Source organism: Ovis canadensis, chromosome X (assembly GCF_042477335.2).
Source record: "Ovis canadensis isolate MfBH-ARS-UI-01 breed Bighorn chromosome X, ARS-UI_OviCan_v2, whole genome shotgun sequence".
Lineage (NCBI taxonomy): Eukaryota > Metazoa > Chordata > Mammalia > Artiodactyla > Bovidae > Ovis > Ovis canadensis.
The window spans coordinates 18,067,697-18,090,480 of NC_091727.1; positions in this window are offsets into that span (position 1 = coordinate 18,067,697).

Genomic DNA, 22,784 nt, shown 5'->3' on the forward strand with positions numbered 1-22,784 from the left:
CAAGGCTACCAGAGATAGGAAGCAAAAATACAGAATGCCAAGTTAAATATAATTTCAGGCAAACAATGAGTAATTTTTTAGAATAATTATGTCTGGAAATATATATTGCATGGGATGTAGTTATCCTAAAAGTGTATTCATTGTTAGAAATTCAAATTTAACTGGATAGTCACTATTTTTCTGGCAAGCCTACTTTTTCCCCAAAGATTATACCTGTTTTATTTTCTTTACATACTGCATTTGATGACACTTCTAAGACAGTGATTCTGATCCCAGATTGCATTAACATTAACCAGGAAGCTTTTTAAAAAGTTCTAGTGCCAAACTTCTATGATCAGAGATTGAATTGGTATATATTTCGGGAAAGCTTTCCAGATGATTCTTTATGAGCATCCAGGGTTGAGAACCACTACAGCCCTAAAACAGTGTTAAATAATAATGGTATTAGTGTGCACCCCTGTCTCCTCCTTGATTTTAATGAACTATTTTCAGTGGTTTGACATTTGAGATAATTTTTGTTGGTGGTTTTTAAATATATCCTTAGTTTCCATGTATTCCTATTTTCCTTCAAGTTTTTATTAGGAATGGCTGCTTTAATCTTTATTGTATTTTATTTATTTGGCTGCACTGGGTCTTAGTTGCAGCACACAGGATCTTTGTTGCATCTTGCAGGATATTTTCATTGCAACACACAGACTGTTTAGTTGTGGCACACGGGCTTAGTTGCATTATGGCATATGGGATCTTCCTGAACCAGAGATCGAGCCCACGTCCTCTGCATTGGCAGGTGGATTCCTAAGCTCTGGACCACCAGGGAAGTCCCCAGGATATGGCTGCTTTTAGCATCTATCAATATGCTTATATTTCTTAGTTTATTGATACAAAGATTTGTATTGATAGGTTTCTTCGTATTGAAACACTTTGTGATTTTTAAAATTTCATATCTAAGTCTATTTGCTAATCTGTTTTTAGAATTTGTATCTTTATTTAGAAATGAATTTGAGGTTGAGAATTTGTTCTTGAAATTAGATTTGTCTGATTTTGGTGTTTAAGGTATGCTGGCTTTGTAAAATGAATTGGTAAACCTTATCTTTAAAAAAAAAGTTTTTTATTTCTTTATACTTTAAATTATGAAAGTACAATAACACATTTATAGGAGACTTAGAAAACACAGTACAAAGTTACATATAGTTCCACTATATATTGCAATTATTTTTAAGTAGATAAATTAAGATGTTTAGTTGGAGTTTCAGTATCAAACTCTCAAAAATTAATAGAATAGACAGAAAAGTTGAAGGATATAATAGACCTGAAAAGCACTGTGAACCTGTTCAACATAAGTAAGATATATACAGTTTTCACACAACAGCAGGGTACAAATTCTGTTCAAGTTCCCATATACTATAAACCAGGAGAAACTGAAACATCCAGGGATAAAAAACAAGGTGCAAAAATTTCATTATCTAAAGATACTGAAATCATACAGAGTCTGTTCTCTTAATCACTGTGAAATTATGTTAGAAATCAATATCAAAAGATACTTGAATATATCCCACTTATTTTCAAGTGCTATGTGACATTTACTAAGAGAAATCTTTGACTTAGCCATTGAAAACCATGGTAAAGTTAAAAGACTGAAAAAAACCCACAGAGAAGAAAGCATTTATTTATTTATTTTGTAGGATTCAAATTCTGTTCAAGTTCCCATAGACTATAAACTAGAAGACAATGGAACATAACTAGGGACATAAAATAAAGTGCAAAAATTTCATGGTGTACAGGTATTGAAATCATACAGAGTCTGTTCTCTTATCACTGTGTAATTCTGTTAGAAATCAGTATCAAAAGATTTTTAAAATAACCCATGTATTTTCAAGTGCAATGTGCTATTTACCAAGAGTGATCTTCAACTTAGCCATTAGAAGCCTCAATAAAGTTAAACTGAAAAAAAAAGAGGGTGATTGCAGAGAAGAAAGCATTTAAATGAGAAATAAGTATCAAAATGAGAAATTAATATTAAAGATACTTTAAACAAAATCCCATGTATTTGAAAATTAAGTGTCCACTTCTAAATGATGGGTGTATCTAAAAAGCCATAAAAAAATTAGAAAATAATTGTAACAGAATAAAAATGAAGAAAGAATTTGTCAGAATTTGTTGCATGCATCTGAAGCTGCTCAGTGCAACTAAATACAATGTAGACTCTTGAATAAGATAGAAAAGCAAATAATGGATGCTAGTATAAAATATTGTGACATTAGGACAAAAATCTGTATTTTAGTTAATATATCACATGTTAATTTCTTGTTGTTTTTTTTTTTTTACAACATAGTATTTCTTTATATTCTCAGAATTGGATTAGAAATTTAAAGTCTCATTTAATTTTTTTTAAAAAGTCACTAAGATAATAAGCTTTCTAGACTTTTAGCAGTAACACTAGATATCAGAATAAATGGAACTATATCAAAGTTTTGAGTCAATATAAATTAGAAATCTAGCATTCTATTCACACTTAATCAAACAAGTGGAACCAAAATGTCCTCTAAGTTTTTTTGGTAGGCAAAAATTCATAAGTTTTTGAAAATATATATTATACAAACTATATATATATGTATACAAAAGTTTTTCTAGTATACTTGATAAAGGCTTGAGAAAGAACAATAGAAAAACGAGAAGGATAAATGAAAAAACAAATGAGAGCACTCAATATGAAATAGAAAAAGTGAAAGTAGATAGAAGTAAAATATCATCATGTAATCTAGTTGCTTTTAAACATGGCTGCTCATTAGACTCACATCTGGAGCTTTGGAGGAAGAAAAGCAATACCTGGGCGTTTTTGTACTTTTCAAAAAATTCCAAGATAGTTTAATGTGCATGTGGATTTTAAAAAGTGATTACAGGTTTTTCTATTAAATGGTAGTTTTAGTGATACAGAATTCTAGTGTTAATATTTTCTGTTTCCCCATCATGATACAGTGGTATTAAAATGAATAATAGTTGCATAATCACAGTAGTTGGAGAAGGGCATGGCAACCCACTCCAGTATTCTTGCCTGGAGAATCCCATGGACAGCGAAACCTGGCGGGCTCTAGTCCATGGACTTGCAGAGTTGGACACGACTCAGTGACTAAACAACAACAAATCACAATAGTAAAAAATGCTTTATCAGTTTTTATAGTCAATAGCCAGACAAAAACAAAATATAATTGCAAGCCATAATGAAAACGTGATTAACCTAACAATATAAAATAATTATATACTATTTGGGAGGTTAAGTAGAGTGATGTGGTAAGTAGAAGTGAATACATGCAGATGTTTTCATCCACCCAGCCAGTCTGTATGATTTGGTGGTGCATTTAATCCATTTACATTTAAGGTAATGATTGATATATATGATCCTATTATGATTTTCTTAATTTTGGGGGTTTGTTTTTTGTAAATCTTTTCCTTCTCTTGTGTTTCCTGCCTAGAGAAGTCCCTTTAGCATTTGTTACAATAAAGCTGGTTTGATGGTGCTGAATTCTCTTACCTTTTGCTTGTCTATAAAGCTTTTGATTGTCTGTCAAATCTGAACAAGAGTATTGGTAGGTAGAGTATTCCTGGTTGTAGTTTCTTCCCTTTTATCAGTTTAAATATATCATGCCATTCCCTTCTGGCTTGTAGAGTTTTCTGTTGAGAAATCAGCTGATAACCTTATGGGAGTTCCCTTGTATATTCAGTTCAGTTCAGTCGCTCAGTCGTGTCCGACTCTTTGCGACCCCATGAATCGCAGCACGCCAGGCCTCCCTGTCCATCACCAACTCCTGGACTTCACTCAAACTCATGTCCATTGAGTCAGTGATGCCATCAAGCCATCTTATCCTCTGTCATCCCCTTCTCCTGCCCCCAATCCCTCCCAGCATCAGAGTCTTTTCCAGTGAGTCAACTCTTCGCATGAGATGGCCAAAGTATTGGGAGTTTCAGCTTTAGTTTCAGTCCTTCCAATGAACACCCAGGGCTGCCCTCCTTCAGAATGGACTGGTTGGATCTCCTTGCAGTCCAAGGGACTCTCAAGAGTCTTCTCGAACACCACAGTTCAAAACCATCGATTCTTCGGCGATCAGCTTTCTTCACAGTCCAACTCTCACATCCATACATGACCACTGGAAAAACCATAGCCTTGACTAGACGGACCTTTGTTGGCAAAGTAATGTCTCTGCTTTTCAGTATGCTATCTATGCATAACTTTCCATCCAAGGAGTAAGCGTCTTTTAATTTCATGGCTGCAATCACCATCCGCGGTGATTTTGGAGCCCCCCAAAATAAAGTCTGACACTGTTTCCACTGTTTCCCCATCTATTTGCCATGAAGGGATGGGACCAGATGCCATGATCTTCATTTTCAGAATGTTGAGCTTTAAGCCAACTTTTTCACTCTCCACTTTCATCAAGGGGCTTTTTAGTTCCTCTTCACTTTTTGCCATAAGGGTGGTGTCATCTGCATATCTGAGGTTATTGATATTTCTCCCTGCAATCTTGATTCCAGCTTGTGCTTCTTCCAGCCCAGTGTTTCTCATGATGTACTCTGCATAGAAGTTAAATAAGCAGGGTGACAATATACAGCCTTGACGTACTCCTTTTCCTATTTGGAACCAGTCTGTTGTTCCATGTCCAGTTCTAACTGTTGCTTCCTGACCTGCATATAGGTTTCTCAAGAGGCAGGTCAGGTGGTCTGGTATTCCCATCTCTTTCAGAATTTTCCACAGTTTATTGTGATCCATACAGTCAAAGGCTTTGGCATAGTCAATAAAGCAGAAATAGATGTTTTTCTGGAACTCTCTTGCTTTTTCCATGATCCAGCGGATGCTAGCAATTTGATCTCTGGTTCCTCTACCTTTTCTAAAACCAGCTTGAACATCTGGAAGTTCACAGTTCACATATTGCTGAAGCCTGGCTTGGAGAATTTTGAGCATTACTTTACTAGCCTGTGAGATGAGTTCAATTGTGTGGTAGTTTGAGCATTCTTTTGCATTGCTTTTCTTTGGGATTGGAATGAAAACTGACCTTTTCCAGTCCTGTGGCCACTGCTGAGTTTTCCAAATTTGCTGGCATATTGAGGGCAGCACTTTCACAGCATCATCTTTCAGGATTTGAAACAGCTCAACTGGAATTCCATCACCTCCGCTAGCTTTGTTCGTAGTGATGCTCTCTAAGGCCCACTTGATTTCACATACCAGGATGTCTGGCTCTAGGTGAGTGATCACACCATCGTGATTATCTTGGTTGTGAAGATCTTTTTTGTACAGTTCTGTGTATTCTTGCCACCTCTTCTTAATAGCTTCTGCTTCTGTTAGGTCCATACCATTTCTGTCCTTTATCAAGCCCATCTTTGCATGAAATATTCCCTTGGTATCTCTAATTTTCTTGAAGAGATCTCTAGAGATCTCTTGTATATTATTGTCATTTTTCCCTTGTTGCTTTTAATATTTCATCTTTGTCTTTCATTTTTGTCACTTTGATTGCTATGTGTCTTGATGTGTTCCTCTTTGGGTTTATCCTGCCGGGAACTCTCTGTGCTTCCTGACCTTGGGTTGACTATTTCCTTTCCCATGTTAGGAAAGTTTTCAGCTATTACCTCCTCAAATATTTTGTCAGGTCCTTTTTCTTTTCTTCTAGAACCCTTACAATGCAAATGTTGGTGCTTTTAATGTTGTCTCAGAGATCTCTTATGTTGTCTTCATTTTTTAAAAAAATTTTATTCTATATTTTGTTTTGTGGCACTGATTTCCACCATTCCATCTTCCAGGTCACTTTTCCATTCTTCTGCTTCAGTTATTCTGCTGTCAATTCCTTCCAGTGTTATTGTTCATCTCTGTTTGTTCTTTAGTTCTTCCAGATCTTTGGTAAACATTTCTTGCATCTTCTCCATTCTTTTTCTGAGATGCTAGATTATCTTCACTGTTATTATTCTGAATTCTTTTTCTGAATGGTTGCCTGTCTCCATTTAGTTTTTCTGGGGTTTTATCTTGTCCCTTCATCTGGGACATAACTCTGCCTTTTCATTTAGATTAATTTTTTGTGATGTGCTTTTCACTCTGGCAGCTGCAGGATTGTGATTCTTCCTGCTTCTTCTGTCTGCCCTCTGGTGGATGAGGCTGAGGCTTCTGTAAACTTCCTGATGGGAGAGACTGGCGGTGGGAAAAACTGGGTCTTGTTCTGGTGGGCAAGGCCATGCTCAGTAAAACTTTAATCCGATTGTCTGCTGATGGTTGGGGCTGTGCTTCTTCCTTCTTAGTTGTTTGGCCTGAGGTGACCCAGCCCTGGGGTTTACAGGGTGTATGATCGGGTTAATGGTGACCTCCAAGAGGGCTCACACCAAGGACACCTCCCAGGACTGGTGGGTGGGCTCCCATCCTCATGGTGAGCCACTGTCCACCCAGACCTCTGCAGGAGACCCTCCAACACTAGTATGTAGGTCTGGCTCAGTTTCCTATGGGGTCACTGCTCCTTTCCTCTGGGTCTTGGTGCAGGCAAGATTTGGTTTGTACCCCTTGAGACTGGAGTCTCTGACCCCCATCACCCTCCCCGTCCTGTGGAAGTGCTATAATCAAATCCTGCTGGCCTTCAGGGTCTGATTCCCTAGGGATTCTCAGTCCCTTTTTCCAATCCCCAGGCTGGGAAGCCAGATGTGGGGCTCAGAACCTTCACAGCAGTGAGAGAACTTCTTTGGTATTGTTCTCCAGCTTGTGGGTCACCCACCTGGCCAGTATGGGATTTGATTTTATTGTGATTGTGCCACTCTTACCATCTCATTGAGGCTTCTCCTTTGTCTTTGGACTTGGGAAAACTTTATTTGATGGGTTCCAGCACCCTCCTATTTGATGGTGGTTTTGACAACTAGTTGTGATTTTGGTGCTCTTGCAGGAGGAAATGAGTGCATGTTCTTCTCTGCCATCTTGAACCAATCTCCCTTTTCTTTTTTTCCACTGCCTAAAATAGTTAAATCTTTGCTACTCAAAGTGGAGTCCATGTACCAATAGCATCTGCCTCTTCTGGGAACTGGTTAGAAATGCAGAGTCTTGGGTCCACTGGACCTACTGGATTCAAATCTGCATTTTGATAGGAGCTGTACATCATCTGTGCACACATTCAGTGAGAGAGAAGCAGGTGCAAAAAGCAGCAGACCCATTTTCCCCCAAACCTCATCTGCGGGCCTGTGTGGTCTTGGTACATTTTTCATGGTGGACAGCTACTCTCCTTTCCAACCTCATCCATGGTAATTGATCTTAATAGGTTGATCTGTTTTGCTGGCTTCAGTTTTGCAAAGAAATCATCCATTTCCTATGCATTGTTTACAATTACATGTTACTGTTTCTTATAGCTGTGTTTTGTTTTTTGGCCATGCTGCTTATGGGATGTTAGTTCCCTGACCAGAGATTGAACCTGGGACTTTGGCAGTGAAAGCGTGGTGTCCTAATCACTGGACTGCTAGGGAATTCCCTCATAGTTCTTTTAATTTCTAGTGAATCTGGTTTTCTCACCTTTCTTATTCCTCTGTTGTGAACTTCTGCTACTTCCTTTTCCCCTTGATCTGCCTTGCAAGGGGGCTTGCAAGACCTTGTTATTTGGCTTTTGTAAGTTCCAGTTTTTACATTTAGTTTTCCTTTGAAATATTTTGAGGGAGGAGCACTTGTTCACTATGTGCTTTTACCTATACTGATTTTCTCTTCTGATTTCTCTGGGTTTAGTACTTTGCTATTTTTTATTTCTAATTTCTTAACACTGGTTATAGGTCCTTCATTTTTAGACAGTTTTTAGAATAATGAAGATATTTAAGGCTATAAATTTTCCTTTAAACCCTGCTTTCACTGTATCCTGTAAATTTTAATATGAAATGTTCTCTTTTTCATTAGGTTCTAGGCAATAATTCCCCTTTTAATATCCTCTTTAAGGGGTTTCTAGTAGAATGTTTTTCTTTCCACATTTAAAATAGTCTATATTTTAAAGTGTCACTCTTTCATTATTCCTTAAAGATTTAATGAGATTTTCCTTGTGGCCATGTACCTGACCTATTTCTGTGTTTCATGTACATAGAAGCGAAAAGTATATTTTCCATTTGAAGAATGTCACACTCTCTATGTATTTGTTACCCCAAATTGTTCGTTGTATCAATCACCTCATCTATGCTTCTGCTAACTTTTTGCCTCATAGATGTATAATAGTTCTGAAAGAGGTGAATTGAAGCATTCCTCTAACACTGCATTTTTATTATATTCTTTTTGCATTTCTATAGTGCTTTTTTGCCTATTTTGGCATCTGTGTTACTTAGTAAACATAAATGTATAAAGATTATATATTCTTAATTATATGTTTTTATCATACACAGTGTCCTTTTTTATCTTGTTCAGTGTTTGAGCCTTAATTTTCTCCTTACCTCTACTATTCCTGCTTTCTTTATTTTTTTAATTAATTTACTTTAATTGGAGGCTAATTACTTTATAATATTGTGGTTTTTTCCATATATCAACATGAATTAGCCACGGGTATACAGGTGTCCCCCCATCCTGAAACCCCCTCCCACCTCTCTCCCTACCCCATCCCTCTGGGTTGTCCCAGAGCACCAGCTTTGAGTGCCCTGCTTCTTGCATTGAACTTGCACTGGTCATCTATTTTACATATGATAATATACATGTTTCAATGCTATTCTCTCATATTATCCACCCTCGCCTTCTCCCACAGAGTCCACAACTCTGTTCTTTACATCTGTGTCTCTTTTGCTGTCTTGCATATAGGGTTGTCATTACTGTCTTTCTAAATTCCTATATATATGTTAATATACTATATTGGTGTTTCTGTTTCTGACTTACTTCACGCCATATAATAGGCTCCAGTTTCATCCACCTCATTAGAACTGACTCAAATGTGTTCTTTTTTATAGCTGAGTAATATTCCATTGTGTATATGTACCACAACTTCCTGATCCATTCGTCTGCTGATGGACATCTAGGTTGCTTCCATGTCCTAGCTATTATAAACAGTGCTGCAATGAACATTGGGGTATATGTGTCTCTTTCAATTCTGGTTTCCTTGGTGTGTATGCCCAGCGGTGATTGCAGGGTCGTATGGCAGTTTTAGTTCCAGTTTTTTAAGGAATCGCCACACTGTCCTCCATAGTGGCTGTACTAGTTTGCATTCCCACCAACAGTGTAAGAGGGTTCCCTTTTTTCCACACCCTTTCCAGCATTTATTGTTTGTAGACTTTTTGATGGCATTCATTCTGACCAGCATGAGATGGTACCTCATTGTGGTTTTGATTTGCATTTCTCTGGTAATGAGTGATGTTGAGCATCTTTTCATGTGTTTGTTAGCCATCCGTATGTCTTCTTTGGAGAAATGACTGTTTAGTTCTTTGGCCCATTTTTTGATTGGGTCATTTATTTTTCTGCTATTGAGCTGCATGAGCTGCTTGTATATTTTTAAGGTTAATTCTTTGTCAGTTGCTTCATTTGCTATTATTTTCTCCCATTCAGAAGGCTGTCTTTTCGCCTTGCTTATAGTTTCCTTCATTGTGCAAAAGCTTTTAAGTTTAATTAGGTCCCATTTGTTTATTTTTGTTTTTAGTTCCATTACTCTGGGAGGTGGGTCATAGAGGATCTTGCTATGATTTATGTCAGAGAGTGTTCTGCCTATGTTTTCCTCTTGGAGTTTTATAGTTTCTGGTCTTACAATTAAATCTTTAATCCATTTTGAGTTTATTTTTGTGTATGGTGTTAGAAAGTGATTTAGTTTCATTCTTTTACAGGTGGTTGACCAGTTTTCCCAGCACCACTTGTTAAAGAGATTGTCTTTCCTCCATTGTATATTTTTGCCTCCTTTGTCAAAGATAAGGTGTCCATAGGTGCATGGATTTATCTCTGGGCTTTTTATTTTGTGCCATTGATCTATATGTCTGTCTTTGTGCCAGTACCACACTGTCTTGATGACTGTAGCTTTGTAGTATAGTCTGAAGTCAGGCAGGTTGATTCCATCAGTTCCATTCTTCTTTCTCAAGATTGCTTTGGCTATTCAAGGCTTTTGTGTTTCCATACAAATTGTGAAATTATTTTTCTAGTTCTGTGAAAAATACTGTTGGTAGCTTGATAGGGATTGCATTGAATCTATAGATTGCTTTGGGTAGTTTATTCATTTTCACTATATTGATTCTTCCAATACATGAACATGGTATATTTCTCCATCTATTTTTGTCATCTTTGGTTTCTTTCATCAGTGTTTATAGTTTTCTATATATAGGTCTTTTGTTTCTTTAGGTAAATTTATTCCTATTTTATTCTTTTCGTTACAATGGTGAATGGGATTGTTTCCTTAATTTATCTTTCTGTTTTCTGATTATTATTGTATAGGAATACAAAGGATTTCTGTGTGTTGATTTTATATCCTGGAACTTTACTGTATTCATTGATTAGCTCTAGTAATTTTCTGGTGATATCTTTAGGGTTTTCTATGTAGAGGGTCATGTCATCTGCAAACAGGGAGTGTTTTACTTCTTCTTTTCCAATCTAGATTCCTTTTATTTCTTTTTCTTCTCATTGCTGTGGCTAGGATTCCCAAAACTATGTTGAATAGTAGTGGTGAAAGTGGGCACTCTTGTCTCATTCCTGATTTTTAGAGGAAACGCTTTCAGTTTTTCACCATTGAGGATAATGTTTGTTGTGAGTTTGTTGTATATGGCTTCATTTTCTCCTTACCTCTGCTATTCCTGCTTTCTTCTTTTTTGTATTTCTGTGATATGTTTTTGGCATTTTATCTTCAATCTTTGTCATTTTATTTTGTTTTTCCTTTAAGCGGCATATACCTGCATTTTAATTTTTAACTCTTTTATTGAGTGAATTCAGTGTAATTAACTTTGGTGAACTGTTAGACTAGATTTTACTTTACTCATCTTACTTTGTGTAAGATTTATTTATTAAATTGTTTTATTCTTTTTTCTAATTTAAGTTGCCACTCATTACATTTTCCCCCTTATTGATACTTACTATGGATAAATAGACTGTTATATATATATTTATTTATTTTTGGTTGTGCTGGGTCTTTGTTGATTTGTGTGGGCTTTTCTCTAGTTGGAGTGAGGCTTCTCCTGTTGTGGAGCATGAGCTCTAGGACACTCAGTCATTAGTAGTTGCAGCTCTTGGGCTCCTGAATGTAGTCTCATTAGTTGTGGCTCACTGACTCAGTTGCCCCACAGCATGCAGAATCTCCCTGGATCAGGGATTGAACTGGTGTTCCTCGCATTGCAAAATAGATTCTTTACCACGGGACCACTAGGAGCCTGGTAAATGGACTTTCAATGGAACTTACAGGTATATAAATTTTATCTTATTTTTAAGTCTTTCACAGAGTTTCAGGTGACAGAGTAGCAGAGATAAATTCCATGTGATGTCCTTTTGACTCTAATCCAAGTGATCTTTCCACAATACCAGAGATTTAGAGCAAAACCAAGAATTTGTAACTGAATAAACATGGCTTATACTTAGGTCAGCTTAGAGTCAGGGTCTGTTCCTCTCTTTTAGGATACATCTGTGAGATATGTGCATGTCTAATGAGTGAGAACTGAACATCCTGAGTGGGAAGGGTGGCTCCACAGGCTTGGTATGGTGAGAACTGCAGGCCTGTTGGCTGTGTTCTCCAGGAGGATCCTTAGGAAGGCTCTGGATTTCCTCCCCTGAGACCCTGAGCATCTTAGGGCAGGGCAGAGCTTTGGCCTGTATGTCTAAAGGTCTAGGAAGGTGATATTCTGGTCTCTATATTGCTTTGGCTTGTCACCAAGGGGCGAGGGCCCCAAGTTATCAGAGTGGGTAGTCTGCCTTGGGCATAGGCCAGAGGCCCTAACCCCAGCAGCAGCTATTAGGTCCCTTCCTCTTCTTCAGCACTGTCACCTCCTTGGGTCCTTATCCAACCATTACTGCTGGGGGGCGGGCTTAGACTGTCATGGTGGGATTGGAGCCTGTGGCTCCCCTCCTGGGGTCTCTGGACCTCTTGGGAGGGCAGTCATCATAACAGGAGTCCATGAGATGTTGTCATTTTATCTTTTATTTTTTTTTTCTTTTTTATTTATTTATTTATTTATTTATTTATTTTTTATTTTTAGTTTTTTATTTTTTACATTTTAAAATCTTTAATTCTTACCTGCATTCCCAAACATGAACCCCCCTCCCACCTCCCTCCCCATAACATCTTTCTGGGTCATCCCCATGCACCAGCCCCAAGCATGCTGCATCCTGCGTCAGACATAGACTGGCGATTCAATTCACATGATAGTATACATGTTAGAATGTCATTCTCCCAAATCATCCCACCCTCTCCCTCTCCCTCTGAGTCCAAAAGTCCGTTATACACATCTGTGTCTCTTTCCCTGTCTTGCATACAGGGTCGTCATTGCCATCTTCCTAAATTCCATATATATGTGTTAGTATACTGTATTGGTGTTTTTCTTTCTGGCTTACTTCACTCTGTATAATCGGCTCCAGTTTCATCCATCTCATCAGAACTGATTCAAATGAATTCTTTTTAACGGCTGAGTAATACTCCATTGTGTATATGTACCACAGCTTTCTTATCCATTCATCTGCTGATGGACATCTAGGTTGTTTCCATGTCCTGGCTATTATAAACAGTGCTGCGATGAACATTGGGGTACATGTGTCTCTTTCAATTCTGGTTTCCTCGGTGTGTATGCCCAGAAGTGGGATTGCTGGGTCATAAGGTAGTTCTATTTGCAATTTTTTAAGGAATCTCCACACTGTTCTCCATAGTGGCTGTACTAGTTTGCATTCCCACCAACAGTGTAGGAGGGTTCCCTTTTCTCCACACCCTCTCCAGCATTTATTGCTTGCAGATTTTTGGATCGCAGCCATTCTGACTGGTGTGAAGTGGTACCTCATTGTGGTTTTGATTTGCATTTCTCTAATAATGAGTGATGTTGAGCATCTTTTCATGTGTTTGTTAGCCATCCGTATGTCTTCTTTGGAGAAATGTCTATTTAGTTCTTTGGCCCATTTTTTGATAGGGTCGTTTATTTTTCTGGAGTTGAGCTGCAGAAGTTGCTTGTATATTTTTGAGATTAGTTGTTTGTCAGTTGCTTCATTAGCTATTATTTTCTCCCATTCAGAAGGCTGTCTTTTCACCTTGCTTATATTTTCCTTTGTTGTGCAGAAGCTTTTAATTTTAATTAGATCCCATTTGTTTATTTTTGCTTTTATTTCCAGCATTCTGGGAGGTGGATCATAGAGGATCCTGCTGTGATTTATGTCTGAGAGTGTTTTGCCTATGTTCTCCTCTAGGAGTTTTATAGTTTCTGATCTTACATTTAGATCTTTAATCCATTTTGAGTTTATTTTTGTGTGCGGTGTTAGAAAGTGATCTAGTTTCATTCTTTTACAAGTGGTTGACCAGTTTTCCCAGCACCACTTGTTAAAGAGATTGTCTTTACTCCATTGTATATTCTTGCCTCCTTTGTCAAAGATAAGGTGTCCATATGTGTGTGGATTTATCTCTGGGCTTTCTATTTTGTTCCATTGATCTATATGTCTGTCTTTGTGCCAGTACCATACTGTCTTGATGACTGTGGCTTTGTAGTAGAGCCTGAAGTCAGGCAAGTTGATTCCTCCAGTTCCATTCTTCTTTCTCAAGATTGCTTTGGCTATTCGAGGTTTTTTGTATTTCCATACAAATCTTGAAATTATTTGTTCTAGTTCTGTGAAAAATGTGGCTGGTAGCTTGATAGGGATTGCATTGAATTTGTAAATTGCTTTGGGTAGTATACTCATTTTCACTATATTGATTCTTCCAATCCATGAACATGGTATATTTCTCCATCTATTAGTGTCCTCTTTGATTTCTTTCATCAGTGTTTTATAGTTTTCTATATATAGGTCTTTAGTTTCTTTAGGTAGATATATTCCTAAGTATTTTATTCTTTTTGTTGCAATGGTGAATGGAATTGTTTCCTTAATTTCTTTTTCTACTTTCTCATTATTAGTGTATAGGAATGCAAGGGATTTCTGTGTGTTGATTTTATATCCTGCAACTTTACTATATTCATTGATGAGCTCTAGTAATTTTCTGGTGGAGTCTTTAGGGTTTTCCATGTAGAGGATCATGTCATCTGCAAACAGTGAGAGTTTTACTTCTTCTTTTCCAATGTGGATTCCTTTTATTTCTTTTTCTGCTCTGATTGCTGTGGCCAAAACTTCCAGAACTATGTTGAATAGTAGCGGTGAAAGTGGACACCCTTGTCTTGTTCCTGACTTTAGGGGAAATGCTTTCAATTTTTCACCATTGAGGATAATGTTTGCTGTGGGTTTGTCATAGATAGCTTTTATTATGTTGAGGTATGTTCCTTCTATTCCTGCTTTCTGGAGAGTTTTTATCATAAATGGATGTTGAATTTTGTCAAAGGCCTTCTCTGCATCTATTGAGATAATCATATGGTTTTTATTTTTCAATTTGTTAATGTGGTGAATTACATTGATTGATTTGCGGATATTGAAGAATCCTTGCATCCCTGGGATAAAGCCCACTTGGTCATGGTGTATGATCTTGAGATGTTGTCATTTTATAAAGCCTTCCCGAGACTGTTCTTGGAGCTCTGATAAGTCATCTTGGGCCAGTAAAAATGTCACATTTCTTTGCTTTTGGAAAGAATCCCAGCTCCTCAGCTTGGGAACGCTATTTATTTCTTGCTGCACAGAAACTCCATTTGGCCATTATGTTGGTCTCCAATTAATAAATTAGAGGAGAACAAATTAATTTATCACTTGTAGCATGGTAGATAATATCTTTTAAAGCATAGAGAACATGAGGTACATGTTGGGTCTCAGTGGATGAAATAGCTCTTCATTCAAAAGCACCCAGGGAATCCACAGAGCGGGGCACCCTCCCTCCCTGGCCCCAAGTCCCCTGTGTTTGGTGTGAGGATCTGAAAGAGGTGACAGTGCTGGAGCTTGCAGCGTGAATGTGAGCTGAGTGATGAGGGTGGTTGCCTCGTGGTGAGGGAACTCTGCCCCCAGCCTGGTGTGGCTCAAAGTGGCAGATAGTCCCTCTTCGCCTGGTGCACTGCAAATCTCCCAGCAGGCACAACCTGCTGCCCTCTCCAACAGAGTCAGTGTGGCAGGGCCCTCAGGGAGTGCGGGGAAGAGTACCCAGTGGGGAGCCAGAAGGGGGCTCTGCCCCATTTGGTTGCTCACATTCGTGAGATGCATTTCCTCACCTGCAGCCATCTTGGCTGGACAGGATGCACGGCAGGCCTGCAGGCTCCCCAGTCTGTGCATCCTGCCTCTGCCAGGTTTCTGGCCTGTGGCCATCTGTACAGCCTGGGTGGCCCTGCTCCCGGGTCCTGGCAGTGCCCCCAGGTCCGCTGCTGGTAGTGGCATTGAAAGGTCACACATTAGCATTTCCGCTGAGCCAAGTGCTAAGCACTTCACACATATTACCTCATGAATCTTCACAGCCACCCTAGAGGGAAATATTATTCTCATCACTACTATTTCATAGACACAGAGAGATGAAGCTAGTCAACTCGGGTCCCCTGGTAAGTTGGTAGTGGGTGGAAAGGGCTGTGAGCACCTGCTGGGCCTGGGGTGTGGAGGCGGGTCTGTGTGTGCTCACTGGGCTGCACTTAGTGCTACCTGTTCTGGAGGCTCAGTTAACCAAAACCTGCACAAGGACCTGGCAAGTCCATTTTAACCTGGAGTTGCAACCTCTTGACAAACTTCACTTTAAACAATTGAAATGTTAACACTTGTCAAAACGGCCGGATTTCCCCTCCTTTTCTTTCCTGGTGGCCTGGGACATCCACCCCTGGGGTGGGTCTACTGTCCTTCCTGGCTGCCCAGTTGTACCCTTAGCAGGCTCGAGGCTTCCCCCCAATGAGGGGGAATCAATGCGAGGGATCTGTCAGGGGATCCTGAGCCAAAGTATAAAGACCCCAAATAACCCTAATATAAATGGGGATTCTGAAGCTGTGTGATGCACTTCCACATCATGACTCATGCTCAGCCAAGGTTTCTGCGAACAATATGTTCACAGTCTGATTTAATTATAGCCTCGCCTCCTGGCTGCCTCGCCAAGTCTCTGGAGCGCAGAAATGGTTTCCACAGGGGCCGTGTGTCATATCCCACACGGGGACAGCTCTTGAGGGGATATGGGCAAGGAGGGCGCCTCCTCCAACAAGCCTGCAAAGCTTTGTGCAGGATTTGCATCTCGGGCTTCCCTTTCATGCAGAGGCTGGAGTTGAGATTCGCAAGCATTGGAGCAGAGGTGTCTGGGGTGATCGATGGAAGGAGAGAAACAAGATTTAGACAAAGCTCCCTCACTCCAGGGTGGTGGGAAACCCGAGGCTGCCTGCCTCGTGTGGTGCCTCCTCCTCCCCCAACGTGACTCTGGAGCTTCTGCCTTGGAAGGGGATCAGCTCAGCTCACACAAGGGGATGAGGCACCCCCCCCCAGCCACACCCAGTTACATCTTCGATAGCAGAGAAAACCAGTAATTCCCCTACCCCTGCAAAGTGGGAAAGCAATAGAGTGCATTTCAGTGGAAAATGGGACATCTGCCTCCACTACTGAGCATTCGGCATAATTCACATGAACTGGCGAACTGCCGTCTGTTTCTTAAGTAACTAATGATGGCAGAGGGACCTGATACTGGGGCTTCAGTGTTGCCTGATAAAACACAGAGCACCTGATTAAATTTGAATCCCAGGAGACAAATAATTTTTTAATATAAGCATGTCCCAGATATTAGCCTGGGGCATGCGTGTACTGAAAATTGATCCATTGTTTACCTGAAGTTCAAATTTAACTGTCATTCCGTGCTTTTATTTGCTAACTTTAGCAACCCTACTCAGCACTTGGCAGTCGCACAATTTCTGCTCCTCTGTCCCTCTACCACTAAGGAGCTCTGAAACTTGGAAAAATGACTTGAGCTTCTATGTCTCTTCATGAAAAATGAAAGTAAGAGCAGCAAGGATGGTGCAGGTGAAAGAGAAGCTGAGCACCTGATACGAATAGATTGGGGAAGCACAGGAGCACAGTGCCACTCACATCCCCGTCACCAGGGCACCTGTGTCCTACCCCCTTACCCCTCCCCACTCCATCACTAAATAGAGCTGCTTGCCTGTCCTGTCCCCTGAATTGCCCCAGGCTGATGGAGGTCCCCACCTCCCACCTGCAGCAGCCAGGCACTTGACTTTAGGAGATGCCTGAACGATGTTTCCAAGGTCTCTATGGCCTGTCCCCTGGTCCTTTTAGTTTCAGGGTAAAACTGCCCTCTCAGGAATCCTCTCTTCCTTCATTAGTTTGTATCAGGGAAGGTCCAGACAGAATCCTCAGGGGCTCCTGGTTCCTGTCAGAATCAGGCGCTGATCTCAGCTGCTCTGTGTGCCCAGCAGTGGCTCACTTTCCTTGTTTCCTCACCTGCTCAGCAGTGTCAACTCTGTCTGTCCCCTACATTGTGTGGAAGAACAGTGATGTTGGTTGCCAACTCAGTACCTGTTCTGCCACCATCTTTTTTCCGGTCAACCTGCTCACATCATTGGTCCGGTATAGCCTGCTCCTCTTTATTTAATTATTTAGCTATTTTTAACCATAAGCACATGCAAACCCACTACCCCAAACAAAAGTCAGGACCCCAACACTAACTAAAACCTCATCACATGATCCTCAACCCCATCCCATGCACATCTTACCAACTGACAGAATCTTAAGCCCAAATGCTTTCTTGCTCTCTCCTCTGCTTTTCTAAAGTTTCATATGCATCTGTTCCTAAAATGTGTGTGTGTGTGTGTGTTGAATTTTTTAAGAAGAGTGTCATGCTGTTTGTAATCTTTTGGATGTCCTGCTATTTTGTGAAGATTCATTTACGTCACTGCATCACACATTCATTCATTCTGAATCCTTTCATTCATTCTGAATCCCTCTGAAAATCCCACCACAAGAAGCTATTCTTACGACAGGCAGGTGAAGCCCTTGCAGGCATCTGCCTTCATGATGAGTGTGCCACAGGCATTGCCAACGCTTCTTTTCTCACTTTGAAAATTACTGCCATATTGTTGAATTTGCTAGTATCCTTTATTATCTTTGTATTCACATTTAGTTTTTCTGTACTCATGTCCCCCTTTTCATAATACTTTTTATGTTTCTTCTCTTGTGCAAACTGGATGAACGTTTAACTATTTCATTGTTGTTCAGTTGCTCAGTCATGTCCGACTCTTTGCGACCCCATGGACTGCAGCACGCCAGGCTTCCCTGTCCATCACCAACTCCCGGAGCATGCTCAAGTAAATTCATGTCCATCAAGTTGGTAATGCCATCCAACCATCTCATCCTCTGTCGTCCCTTTCTCCTCTTGCCCTCAATCTTTCCCAACATCAAGGTCTTTTCCAATGAGGCATCTCTTTGTATCAGGTGGCCAAAGTATTGGAGCTTCAGCTTCAGCATCAGTCCTTCCAACGAATATTCAGGGTTGATTTCCTTTAGGATTGACTGGTTTGATCTCCTTGCTGTCCAAGGGACTCAAGAGTTTTCTTCAGCACCACAGTTTGAAAGTATCAGTTTTTTGGTACTCAGCCTTCATTGTGGTCCAGCTCTCATCCGTACATGACTATTGGAAAAACCATAGCTCTGACTATACAGACCTTTGTCAGCAAAGTGATGTCTCTGCTTTTTAATATGCTGTCTACAAGGAGCAAGTGTCTTTTAATTTCATGGCTGTAGCCACCATTCACGGTGATATTGGAGGCCAAGAAAATGGAATCTGTCACTGTTTCTATTGTTTCCCCATCTATTTACCATGAAGTGATGGGACCAGATGCAGTGATCTTAGTTTTTGGAATGTTGAGTTTTAAGCCAGCATTTTCACTCTCTTGTACCTTCATCAAGAGGCTCTTTAGTTCCTCTTTACTTTCTGCCTTTAGAGTGGTATATGTGCATATCTGAGGTGGTTGATATTTTTGCCAGCAATCTTGATACCAGCTTGTGATTCATCCAACCCTGCATTTCACATGATGTACTCTGTCGGCATAGATGTTAAACAAGCAGGGTGACAATATACAGCCTTGATGTACTCCTTTCCCAATTTTGAACCAGTCTGTTGTTCCATGTCCAGTTCTAATTGTTGCTTCTCATCCTGCATACAGGTTTCTCAGAAGACAGGTAAGGTGGTCTGAAACTCCCATTTCTTTAGAAAATTATTCACAGCTTGTTGTGATCCACACAGTCAAAGGCTTTAGTGTAGTCAATGAAGCAGAGGTAAACTCTTTTTTTTGGAATTCCCTTGCTTTTTCTTGCCTGGAGAATCCCATGGACGGAGGAGCTTGGTGGGCTAGAGTCCACGGGTCACAAAGAGTTGGACACGACTGAGCGACTTCACTTTCTTTCACTTTCACTTTGCTTTTTCTATGATCCAATGAATGTTCACAATTTGATCTCTGGTTCCTCTGCCTTTTCTAAATCCAGCTTGTATATCTGCAAGTTCTTGGATTTGATTTAGTTCATACCTGAATGGTCTAATGGTTTTTCCTACTTTTTTCAATTTAAGCCTGAATTTTACAATAAGGAGCTCATCATCTCAGCCACAGTCAGCTCCACGTGTTGTTATTGCTGACTGTATAGAGCTTCTCCATCTTTGGCTGCAAAGAATATAATCAATCTCATTTCAGTGTTGACCATCTGGTGATGACCATGTGTAGAGTCTTCTCTTGTGTTGTTGGAAAAGGGTGTTTGCTATGACCAGTGCGTTCTCTTGGCAAAACTCTGTTAGCCTTTGCCCTGCTTCATTTTGTACTTCAAGGCCAGACTTGCCCTGGAGTCTGGGTAACTCTGGGTATCCCCTAACTTCCTACTTTTGCATTCCAGTCCCCTATGGTGAAAAGAATATCTTTTTTGGGGTGTTAGTTCTAGAAGGTCCTGCAGGTCTTCATTGAACCATTCAAATTCAGTTTTTTCAGCATTAGTGGTTGGGGCATAGACTTAGATTACTGTGATTTTGAATGGCTTGCCCTGGAAATGAACTGAGGTTATTCTGAAGTTTTTGAGATTGTACCCAAGTACTGCATTTTGGACTCTTCTGTTGACTGTGAGGGCTAATCCATTTCTTCTAAGGGATTCTTGCTCACAACAGTAGATATAATGGTTATCTGAATTAAATTTGCCCATTCTCTTCCACTTTAGTTCACTGATTCCTAAAATGCTGATGTTCACTCTTGCCACCTCCTGCTTGACCATGTCCAATTTAGCATGATTCATGTGCTTAACATTCCAGGTTACTGTGCAGTGTTCTTCACCAAAGCAGAAACTGTGCTCAGTTGAGGATGTGTCTGGTGGTGAATGTAAAGTCCAATGCTGTAAAGAACAATATTGCATAATAACCTGTTTTGTTACTTTTCCTAAAAAGGTCGCTTTTGGCTTTGTTGATCTTTTGAGTATTGATACTGTTGTCTTCTGTTTCAGTACTGTATACTTATTTTATTATCTTTGGTTTTTCATTCTCTAATTTCTTAAAATGAAAACCTAGCTTATCAATCTTGATGTTCTTATCGTATCTTTTTCTATCTTTGGCTGTACCAGGTCTTAGTTGCAGCATGAGAACCCCTAGTTGTGGCATGTGGGATCTAATTCCCTGACCAGGGATCGAACCCAGGACCCTTGCATTGAGAGCAAGAAGTCTTAGCCACTGGACCACCAGGGAAGTCCTTCATTTTTTCTTTTTAATTGGAGTATAATTGCTTTACAATGTTAGTTTCTGCGTATAACAAAGTGAATCAAGCATAGGAACGCATATATCCCATCCCTCTTGAACCTTCCTTCCTTCCTGCCCTCCATCCCCCCATCTTGGTCATCACAGAGCACCAGCTGAGCTCCCTGCGCTGTACAGCAGCTTCCCACTAGCTCTCTGTGTTACACATGGTGGTGTGTGTAGGCCAGTGCTGCTCTCTCAGTTCATCCCACGCTCTCCTTCCCCCATGTGTCCACAGTCTGTTCTCTACATCTGCACCTCTTTTCTTGCCCTGTAAATAGATTCCTCAGTACCATTTTTCTAGATTCCTTATATATACATTAATATGATATTTGTTTTTCTCTTTCTGACTTCAATCTGTATGACAGACTCTAGGTTCATCCACATCACTACAAATGACCCAGTTTCATTCCTTTTTATAGCTAATATTCCATTGTATGTATGTAGTACATCTTCTTTATCCATCCGTCAATGGATATTTTGGTAGCTTCCATGTTCTGGCTATCGTAAATAGTGCTGCAGTGAACACTGGGGTTCAGTTCAGTTCAGTCACTCAGTTGTGTCGGACTCTTGGCGATGCCATGAATCGCAGCACGCCAGGCCTCCCTGTCCATCACCACCTCCTGGAGTTCACTCAAACTCACATCCATCGAGTCAGTGATGCCATCCAGCCATCTCATCCTCTATTGTACCCTTCTCCTCCTGCCCCCAATCCCTCCCAGCATCAGAGTCTTTTCCAGTGAGTCAACTCTTCGCATGAGATGGCCAAAGTATTGGAGTTTCAGCTTTAGCATCAGTCCTTCCAAAGAAATCCCAGGGTTGATCTTCAGAATGGACTGGTTGGATCTCCTTGCAGTCCAAGGGACTCTCAAGAGTCTTCTCCAACACCACAGTTCAAAAGCATCAATTCTTCATCGCTCAGCTTTCTTCACAGTCCAACTCTCACATCCATACATGACCACTGGAAAAACCATAGCCTTGACTAGACAGACCTTTGTTGGCAAAGTAATGTCTCTGCTTTTCAATATGCTATCTAGGTTGGTCATAACTTTTCTTCCCAGGAGTAAGCGTCTTTTAATTTCATGGCTGCAATCACCATCTGCGGTGATTTTGGAGCCCCCCAAAATAAAGTCTGACACTGTTTCCACTGTTTCCCCATCTATTTGCCATGAAGGGATGGGACCAGATGCCATGATCTTCATTTTCAGAATGTTGAGCTTTAAGCCAACTTTTTCACTCTCCACTTTCATCAAGGGGCTTTTTAGTTCCTCTTCACTTTTTGCCATAAGGGTGGTGTCATCTGCATATCTGAGGTTATTGATATTTCTCCCTGCAATCTTGATTCCAGCTTGTGCTTCTTCCAGCCCAGTGTTTCTCATGATGTACTCTGCATAGAAGTTAAATAAGCAGGGTGACAATATACAGCCTTGACGTACTCCTTTTCCTATTTGGAACCAGTCTGTTGTTCCATGTCCAGTTCTAACTGTTGCTTCCTGACCTGCATATAGGTTTCTCAAGAGGCAGGTCAGGTGGTCTGGTATTCCCATCTCTTTCAGAATTTTCCACAGTTTATTGTGATCCACACAGTCAAAGGCTTTGGCATAGTCAATAAAGCAGAAATAGATGTTTTTCTGGAACTCTCTTGCTTTTTCCATGATCCAGCGGATGCTAGCAATTTGATCTCTGGTTCCTCTACCTTTTCTAAAACCAGCTTGAACATCTGGAAGTTCACAGTTCACATATTGCTGAAGCCTGGCTTGGAGAATTTTGAGCATTACTTTACTAGCCTGTGAGATGAGTTCAATTGTGTGGTAGTTTGAGCATTCTTTTGCATTGCTTTTCTTTGGGATTGGAATGAAAACTGACCTTTTCCAGTCCTGTGGCCACTGCTGAGTTTTCCAAATTTGCTGGCATATTGAGGGCAGCACTTTCACAGCATCATCTTTCAGGATTTGAAATAGCTCGACTGGAATTCCATCACCTCCACTAGCTTTGTTCGTAGTGATGCTTTCTAAGGCC